Source organism: Marmota flaviventris, chromosome 4, assembly GCF_047511675.1.
Source record: "Marmota flaviventris isolate mMarFla1 chromosome 4, mMarFla1.hap1, whole genome shotgun sequence".
NCBI classification, from domain to species: Eukaryota; Metazoa; Chordata; class Mammalia; order Rodentia; family Sciuridae; genus Marmota; species Marmota flaviventris.
The window spans coordinates 39,422,760-39,432,319 of NC_092501.1; positions in this window are offsets into that span (position 1 = coordinate 39,422,760).

Here is a 9,560-nt window from a genome sequence, read left to right on the forward strand (position 1 = left end):
CCAATAGAGTTTCAGTTAACTTGAAGCAGAGAAGTTTCAATGTTCCAGACTAAGGGTTCTGCATCTTACCATTACAGGAAGGGAAAAGACTAGGAAACAGGAATCAAAAGATGAAGAGAGCTGGCATTTTCCAAAGTATTTCTGGGGATGAAAACAGGCATTAGGAAAGAAGGAATTTTAGGAAGGAGTCTAGTCAAATAGAAGGTTAGGTCTTCCAGGCTGAGGAAAATGCTAAACTTTTGGTATATGATATATCATTTATTCCTCATCCCAACATTTTGTATTTTAAGTCAATATCTTTTCTCTTTCACTACAATGGGAGATGAAATCAATGAATTGTCCAAGGTCATATACTTATGTTGGAATCTGAATTTGATCTCAAGTCTGGTTTCTTCCCCTAAGATTCAGTTCACTACAGAAGAAAGGAGCAGGAAGTTATTTTTATAGGATATGTTTAGAAATAAAAATTATCAATAAAGCCTACAGAAATCAGAATAGGGCCTGCTTGTGTACAGGTAGTATGTAATTAATGCTCCCTACCTTGAAGTCCGAGCAAAATTAACATCCTAAGGACAATTATAGCCCATTATCCATTTTTACCAATGACAGAGCCAGGCAATTGTTGTGAATGGTTGTCTTGGTTGAGCATAGAGAGCTCAACCAACCAAAACATGTGTCATTGGGGATTCTTTGCTCTGTCTTTGGCAGTTCCAGTTTCCTAGCAGGACACCAGGATTAGTTATTTGGTGACAATACAATTAGCCCTTTTCAATGCCTGGGGTAGCAGTATCATCAGGTCTCAGGCCTCTATATTTGTAGGGGCAATCCTGGCTCCTCTGTCCACCTGGTTCTCTGAAATTTGATATAAGCTGTATCATGCCATTCTCCTTTATGGAAACCTGCCCACCTTTCAACCTTACTCCAATATACCATCTCCCATCTCCCATTCTGGGTCTCAAATGGGCATCCCTGAACACAACCTATCTCTGCATGTCTCAACTCCACTTGTTACGTACATACCCTCCTTCCTTAGAATTACACTCTTCACACCACCCCCACAGGAAATGGTGTGTGCCACAAAGTAGACTCAAGTTTTTTTCACAACCATTGGTCTTCCTTTGTTGTGATCTTGGTCTCCCTAAACTTGAAGTACTACAAGTTCTCCTGGTCATTCTTCCTGGTCTGTGTCCATCCTTTCTGATGGGTTGTGCAGCCGGTGCAACCACTTCTGGAATGCAGTTGCTTCTGGGGATACTGAGACCACAGAGGTACCACATTTCCCCTGGTTATGAAACCTGATAACTTATATGATTGAAGGCTCTCAGAATTAATTGTAATATCTAGGCAGTACTTCTGTGAAAAGTTTATTTGAACGATGTTCCTTTAAATATAAGTCTATGTGTGTTTTGAAGACTTCAAGGGAAACCATGACTGTCACTCAGAAGAGTCTCTAGTCAAGCAGAAGTTATTTGTAAATGTTCCTCATCAGACAAGGACCAAAGTCTCCCTAATTCTTGTATCTCAGGAGGGACAGCAAATGAGAAGCAGACTTCTGAGAAGTACTTGTAAGATGCCTTGCCTTCATATCAAAGACCCCCAGAGTCATGGATACAAGTGACTAGAGGAGGCAGATTCCCTGCTTGACACAAGAGAGGATGTAAATGGCACTAGTGGTAGATGGCAGCAGGGTAAAACCATCCTCCAACTGTTCATTATTTGGAAATCAAGCACTATTTTCTAATATGGAGAAATTACAGGTTGGTAATGTGATCCCAATGGAAACAAAATACAGTGGCTGATCCCTTCTGTCATTCAAACCCTGGTGTCAGCAGGGAATCTCCATGCTGAGGGTTAAATTATGATGGTTTAAAAGGGGAGACTTTAAAACATAAATATCAGGTAGTCGTGTTTTACTTTATGGAAATTCTTGACCATTTAGCTGTTTGGTAATTGCTATGCACAGCTGAGTAAATATATAGTAAGTTCTAACTCATTCAATACTAAGAAAAAAATAGGACTCTGCACGCACACGCGCGCGTGTGTGTGGTGTGTGTGTGTGAACTTCCTTTGACACTGAGGTTTACCATTCTGTCTTAATCAGCTAGAATGTTGGGAAATGTCAGAACTGCCAAAGATTCCCTTGAACTTCCAATTCAAAAAACACGGTCCAAAGTAGGGAGAAAAGACAAGACTAGTTTTCTCTGAGCACTAGTTTGTTTTCCACCATTCACCAGTCCTTTATTCCCTGAGCAGGTTGGACATCTCTACAAATAAATGTAACAATTTCTCTTCTTCCTCTCCTGTGGCAGCCATCTCCAGAGCAATACTGAAATTAGGAAGGGCCCCGGAAAGAGACTGACAGGACCCAGTGAACCCGCTGCTTTGCCAGCCTTGTGCCTTGGGATGTTTAGAGAGCACATGCATCCTGGCTGGGAAATGCCCCCACCTACCACTCTTCTCCTGGCCAACTCCCTCCTGACCTTTGGATATCCTGTTAAATGCCACGTCCCCGACAGACTATCTAACCCCTAAATGCCAGGCCCTGTCCCTGGCTAATAGTTCTCATGTGTTACACTTTTCATCATAATTCATCACAAGGGGTAACACTGGCCATCAGAATCCAGAAAACCAGTAAATAGGGGTCTTAGAAGGACAAAGCAGCCAATTGGTATCTAATCAAAATGCATATGTGGGGTCAGCCTTCTTTAAAAACATAAAGGCCAGAGCAAGCCACCCAGGGGATAATTTCCAATTAAAGATAGCTGGGATGGGCCTTTGAACAAACTCATTTCAGTCTGCTCGCTCTGTGGGTAACCTTGTACTCCACCTTGCCATCACTGCTCCAAACTAATTTTGGTACTCAACTTTTACTGGATTTAAAAAAACACCTATATTCCGCTGCCTATAAGATAATTTTTCTGGCACGGATCTATTTCAAACTCCTGGCTCTTTTTCTTGGTCTTTATTGTAAGAACATGAATCTTCTTACCAGTTCAACCCATCTTCCCTCCTTCTGGCTTCTTTGCTGATGGTTCTGAGCACATTGCCAGGGCTGTGACCTCTATCACGTCTCTAGTTGGGGTCTGGCCTGCCAGCAGTCATTCTCAGCTGGACCTTGAAAACAATTAGCCAGGCTTTAGTTGTTTTTTTTTTTTCCCCTGGGGTTTAGGGAGAGCATGGAAAACAGAAAACAAAAAAACAAGACAGGACCTTTGAGAAGAATGGAACTTTAGAACCAGTGTTGTTTCTCTGCTGTGAAGCAGACACTTCAATCTTGAATCCAATGACCAGAGCTCCAGACCCATTGGAGCAAGAGGGTCTTAATGATGAATTCAGAGAGCAGCGAAGGAACTCCTGACTTCCTTTTCTCTTAAGTTTAGAATGAAACCTGGGGATGGAAAGTGGATCTGAGTTTGGTGTTTAAAGTTAGATGTCTCCATCTATCGGTAGATGCAGGTTGTGTGCGCTCTCATGGTGCCACCATCTTTATACCTTGCCAAATCTGCTTTCATTTCTTAATGTCTAAGTCATTCCTTGGGCATCTTCGACAACTTCAAAGATCAGAAGCTTCAGCCAATGTTATTTCCAGCAAAATATTTTCTTTCTGAAAGGAAGTTATGGCAGCAGATGTTAGTGACTTCATTTCTATATTCCAGGACTGTGCATGCAGGAATGTGCTTACCTCACTTTACAAGGATTGCTACCCAACAGCTCCTTTGGGTCTTCACAGCTCATTATCACCTCGTTAGAGAGGATTGCAGGTCAAATTCTGGCACCAAAAATCCACTGTAGATAGGTCCTTAGTGACATGATTATTTGTGTTCTCCTCTTCAGAATTCAATTTACATGCTAATTACCTTTTGAACATCTAAGTACATTTAGCACATTTACCTGTAGATAGTACTGACTCTCTTCTTCCTCCTTGAACTTCAATTTTGTTAAGTTACTATCTCATTGAGAAGCAATCATACGCATTGGGTCTTTTAAAATCAGATTTGGAAGCATTCCTATTCCAAAACATGAGAAGCCTGTTCATTAATTGAGCTTCCAGAAACACAGGACAAGGACACAACTGCTTGCATTCCTCAACACCAGAGAGGGTTTTTTTTTTTTTTCCTGCCTAAATGAGTTTGCACGGCAATATGGAAATTAGTTGTCTAACATTCAATATTGGAGATCAAGTGACTTCTCTCTATCCAAATGTGGCTCCAAAGTCTTCAAATAGTTACTAAGGGAACCATTTTGCCCAGTATAGTGTGTTTGTGTGCAAGACTTCTGAAGCACGAAATGCCATACTGTGTGCATTAACTGAGGGCTGCTCCTTTGCACATTTTACTCTACAGTTTTAATTCAAATGTAATTGACCATGACAAGGCTGAAAGCACTAAATGCTTCCTTTGTTGAAATTAACTTCAAAATGTTTCACCCATTGGTGAGATAGGCTGCACAGGAAGGGCTTACACAAACATCCTGCTGAAAATTCATAGAAAAGACAATTACCTGAAGAAAAGCAAAAATGGAACTCAGGATAGTGGCATGAAAGTGAGGGCACATGGACCATGTGGACCAGTTCTTATTCCTGTTTGATTCCCACCATATATTTTTATGGCCATTTAATAAGATGGACCAGCTGTGACAAGACGAGCTGCTCTTGTCATGCCGGTGTCTCCCAAATGCCTTGATGCTGCTTTTCCCTGAATGATTTATAGATTCCACCCACGCTGAGCTTTCTACTAGGGACTTCAGCGTGGGAGTTAGAAGAAGGATAAGGTATTTGGGATTCTATGAAAACCACTTTCAGCATTTCTCCAGAATTGGATCCTATAAGTCTTTCTCAGAAAAAGTAATTGAAATTGGAGTCTGTGTCTCTGGTTGAATAAGACATTACATGACAAACTTATCAAGACCCTGAAAAGCCAAATGGTATCTAGGTAGGTGTTTCAATAGCAGTGAGAAAGCCCTGTTGTTCATCATGGGGTCTCAGACACACTTCTCAGAGGAGGCAGAGAGATCAGTGTAGAAAAGCTACTCAGAATGAGGTGGGGAGGGGATCAGAGTGGGGTTACCCCTCCCCACTCACCAATTATTACCCCCCCACCTCATACCATTATAGGGACCCTTAGACTATATTGCAATCACTATGAATACTAAGCTACACTTGCATTTTTGCACAAAATTCCTCAATTTCCTCCTTTGCCTTTATCTTTCTAGATCCTAGCACTTGGTAGGTGCTTAATCAATACTTGAGCTGAATAATCAACTATTATCTAGATGTTTGCTATGACTTATGAAAATGTGCTCCTATTGAGTTCTTTACTTAGGTACACTTCCCAGCCTTGCATTTCCCAGGCAGGTTAGTAGTGAGGGAAAACCTTGCATGACTGTTCCTTGATTTTAGTTGCCCTGGCCAGTGCACCAGTGAGCACAAGCATCCAGAAGTCATACCTCTAAGCTAGCTGATGAGGATGATATGATGCTTGCAGCAGTGAAAAGAGCCTGGGACCTTCCACTTCAAAATCCAGCCAAACTCCTGTTTCCGGGGTCCACTAGAAGTGGGTTTAGATAATCACTGCCTACTTTTTAAAAAATGAAAAAACTATCATGCTAAGCGAAATAAGCCAATCCTACAAAACCAAAGGCCAAATGTTTCCTCTAATATGCAGATGCTAATTCACAATAAGGTGGGGGTTGGGGGGGGGACACCAGGGAAGAATAGCATTACCTTAGATTAGGTAGAGGGAAGTGATGGGAGGAGAGGGGAGGGACTATGGGGATAGGAAAGAGAGTAGAATGAAACAGACATTATTACTGTGTGTATATATGTGACTGCATGACCAATATGATTCTGCTTCATGGGTTGGGGTACCCATTCACTGTGGAGCTGCCTGGTGAACCACGGGTGAAATCCTGTATTCAATCCCCCAGCACTAAAAAAAAAAAAAAAAAGAAAAAAGAAAGAAAGAAAGAAAAGCTTGAGATCTCATTGTCATATTATTGAAACATCCAATATTGGTTTTTGGTTTTGCCATTTTAAGATTGGACCCAGGCTGGAGATGCAGCTCAGTGGTAGAACCCTTGCCTAGAATGTGTAAGGTCCTAGGTTCTATACCCAGCACTGCAAAACCAAACAAAAAGATTGGACCAATTCTGACTGTGTTACACTTTAATTTTTTCCCTTACCTTGCCAATTTATTTGTTTTTAAAATTTCTGAGTTATTTTCAATTGGCATAATAAATATACAAATTTATCAGATAAAATGTGGTTTCAATTTATGTATAAATTGTATAATGAACAAATCAGATTCATTAGCATATCAACCACCTTAAAATTGTATCACTTCTTTTTGGTGAGCATATTCAAAATCCTTTCTTCTAGCTATTTTGAAATTGTATTGAGATTTCTTTCATTGCTTCTAAAATTAGAAAATTATACTTCATAATAAATGAAATGAATTTACTTCTATTTCACTATATTATTTATTTTTGTTTTTGGGGGTTTTTTTTACATTCAAATTTATAATTTTTCGAAAGTATTGCATGAGGTAAGGATAAATATATTCCCAGTTACTCAAGCACCAGGCATTAAACAATCAACCTTGTCCCTATTGATTTCTGATGCTTCTTTTAGACTGGGGTGTTTTTTTAAGCTCAAAAATTCTTATCTATTATAATCCTTTTTTTTCCAAGTTTTATTGTGGTTCATTGTGTATAGGGAGAAGGTTTTTTATAAGAATTATTATGATTTGTAACTAGTTTCCCATTGCTTGCCTTTCCATATGCTCTTTTTTGCTCTTTTCCTCCTCTGTCTCTATCTGCCACCTTCCTATAAATCTTTGCCCATCTCCCACCATTTTCAGTATTTTCCTATTTTAGGAATAATTTCTCAAACATTTTCTTCAGCACTAATTCAATTTTATGCACCATCACTTTTATTATTTTGGAACCCCATGTCGACTTTGAATATGATTTTGTGTCTATTTTCTGTTCTTGTCATTCTTTTGTTTTGTAGCTAACTTTTAGGAATTTTAGCTTATGTGATTTTTTGTCTTGAGAGTTTTGCTTTTTTTTTTTTTAATCTCACCTGTTCTTTCCTTCTATATCATTTTCTCATTTCATGGTTGCTTTCTATCTTTGAGAACACAAATCAGATATTTTTTATACCTGATCTATTTTCCTGGTAACTGTCAAAGACATGTCTTTCCTCTGAGTCCTCCACATCTGTTGTGTTGCAGATTTTTCTTACAGACCACAAAGTTGCATACAGCAAGATTGTGAAATGTTTGGCATGTGTCCAGATTCCCATTCCCTCAGCTCTTTAACTGTAGCTTTGTGCCTCTGAAGGATTTCAGAAAAAGATTTCAGGAGAGAGACTCTGTGTCTAATTATTCACTAGTCTCCACTGACCCTCCCAGGTCTGTAGGCACTCTTAAAAAAAAAAGAGGCCAGTCAAGGTCTCCCATCTCATGAAAACATAAGCGAGTTCAATGTTTTTAAATGACCCTTCTGCCCCTGCCCAACCCCCAAATAATAGAGTCTAATATTCTCTTTACAAAAAGTTCCATTACTAAATCTTTTCCTAGGGACACATTCGCCCAGTAAATGGTGACTCACCTTCAGTGATTGCTCACCACCCGTGCACCAGTTATGTGGACAGTCCTCCACAGCACATACCCATTTGGATCCTGATAGATAAGTCTTCTTTGAGATACAGAGAGATAAAATACAGTTGTCTTTTGACCCTGTTCTGTTCACAGGTAACTTTGCTAGCCTGAAATATAATCACATTCTGTTGCCATCATCTAATTCTTCCAGTAAGAGAATGAACATACAGACCATGGAGAACACGTCATAATCCATAATCACTGTTTTCTCTCTTTCTTTTACAAAATGAATTCCAACACCTAAAAGACTATTTGTGTTCTTCCTACCGTTCTTGCTGCCCCTACCTTGTCTATATTTCACCTGGGAAGACTAGAACTCCCAAGCTTTCCCTATCCAACTTCTCTAATTTTTATAACTGCTGTATAATGAGGGTTATTTCTACAAGAGAACAGCCAGCGAAAAAACCCGTAAGCAGTCAGAGTTGAAAATGAATGTAGACTCAGTGTGTCATTTTACCATCATATAGCAATTGTTTCGTACCTGCACTGTACATTTCTAGTAAACTTTTGGCTAAACTTTAATGTGGATCAAAATCACCAAAGTTAAAAGCAGAGTTTAATTTGGAACTCTGGGATTCTGTGTTTGTAATAAGATCCAAGATGGTTTTGGTTGGCTGTGAGTACTAGATTTTATAAAAAGTATATTGGGTATATCTTGTTTTAGCCCTAACACCTCTTTTTTCCCCTATAGGTGGGTGAATCCTCAGTGATTCTCTGCTCCCTATCCCTCTGGTCTAGAGAGCAACCTGCTAGGCACAGGTGTATGTACCTAACATGCATGATGAGCAGCATTCACATAGACATCCATGACCATAGTCACTGCTCCAGCAAACAGTTAGTTAGGTTAGCGTACTGCACTGTGGCTTTCAAATAATACTCTTTTTAGTGGAGTTTGGGTCCATTTGGATCCATTCAGGAGATTAAAATTATACTTTAGCAATCTTTTTTTTTTGTACAGGACTGAACCTAGGAGCACTTAACCTCTGAGCCACATTCACAGCCCTTTTAATATTTTTAGAGACAGTTTCTCTCTAAGTTGCTATAGGGTCTCATTAAGTTGCAGAGGCTAGTTTTGAACTTGCAATCCTCCTGTCTCAGCCTCCCAAGCTGCTGGGATAACAGGCATGTGCCAGTGTGCTCAGCTATGCTAGTAATTTTAACAGAGAATTTTTACTATGCAGACTTGTAGAGGAGGTATAAAGTTTTTAACTATGAATCTTGGAGGTAGTGCATGCAGGAAGTAGCTCTGACTATAGAACTGGGGGGTGGGAAGAGGGAAAAGATTGGAATGATTTAAATTTAGAAGCATCAGAGAGGCAGCCCTGCAGAGTTGAAACTCAGACTTCAAGTGCTGGTGTCTGTGTTCAAAGGAGGGTCCCATGGACTTGGGCTCAATTCTCTAAGGATGGAGCGTCTGGTTGGTGCTAGTGTCTCTGAGAGATGGAATAAAGTTGGCACTGCAAATGTTGGGAAAAATTATCAACTGCTGCTTCCAAAAAGAAGTGACTCAGACAGGGTAAAGAAATGGTGCTGGGGTGCTGCTCACAGGAAGAGAAAGCAGACAAACATCCCTTTTGTCCCTCCTTCAGCAGTGTGTCTCCCTCTAGTGTCTCTGCTTGAAGATGCTAAGAGGGAGCAGTTGTAAAAAACAGAAATGAGATTTACAGAAGCCCATTCTCAACACCACAAAAATGCTTGTGATGGGTTCAGAATGGATAGACCACAGCCAATGTCTTAATAAGTGATATACAAATTGGAGGGAGGGTTATTAAAAACAAATTTATTTTGGTATAACTGAGTTAAGTAAATGTAAAAATATCAAAACTATAAAATACCCAGTTTCTTAAATCATAAAGAAATGGCTTTCTGCCAATTGAATAAAAAGTTTTTTTATTGCTT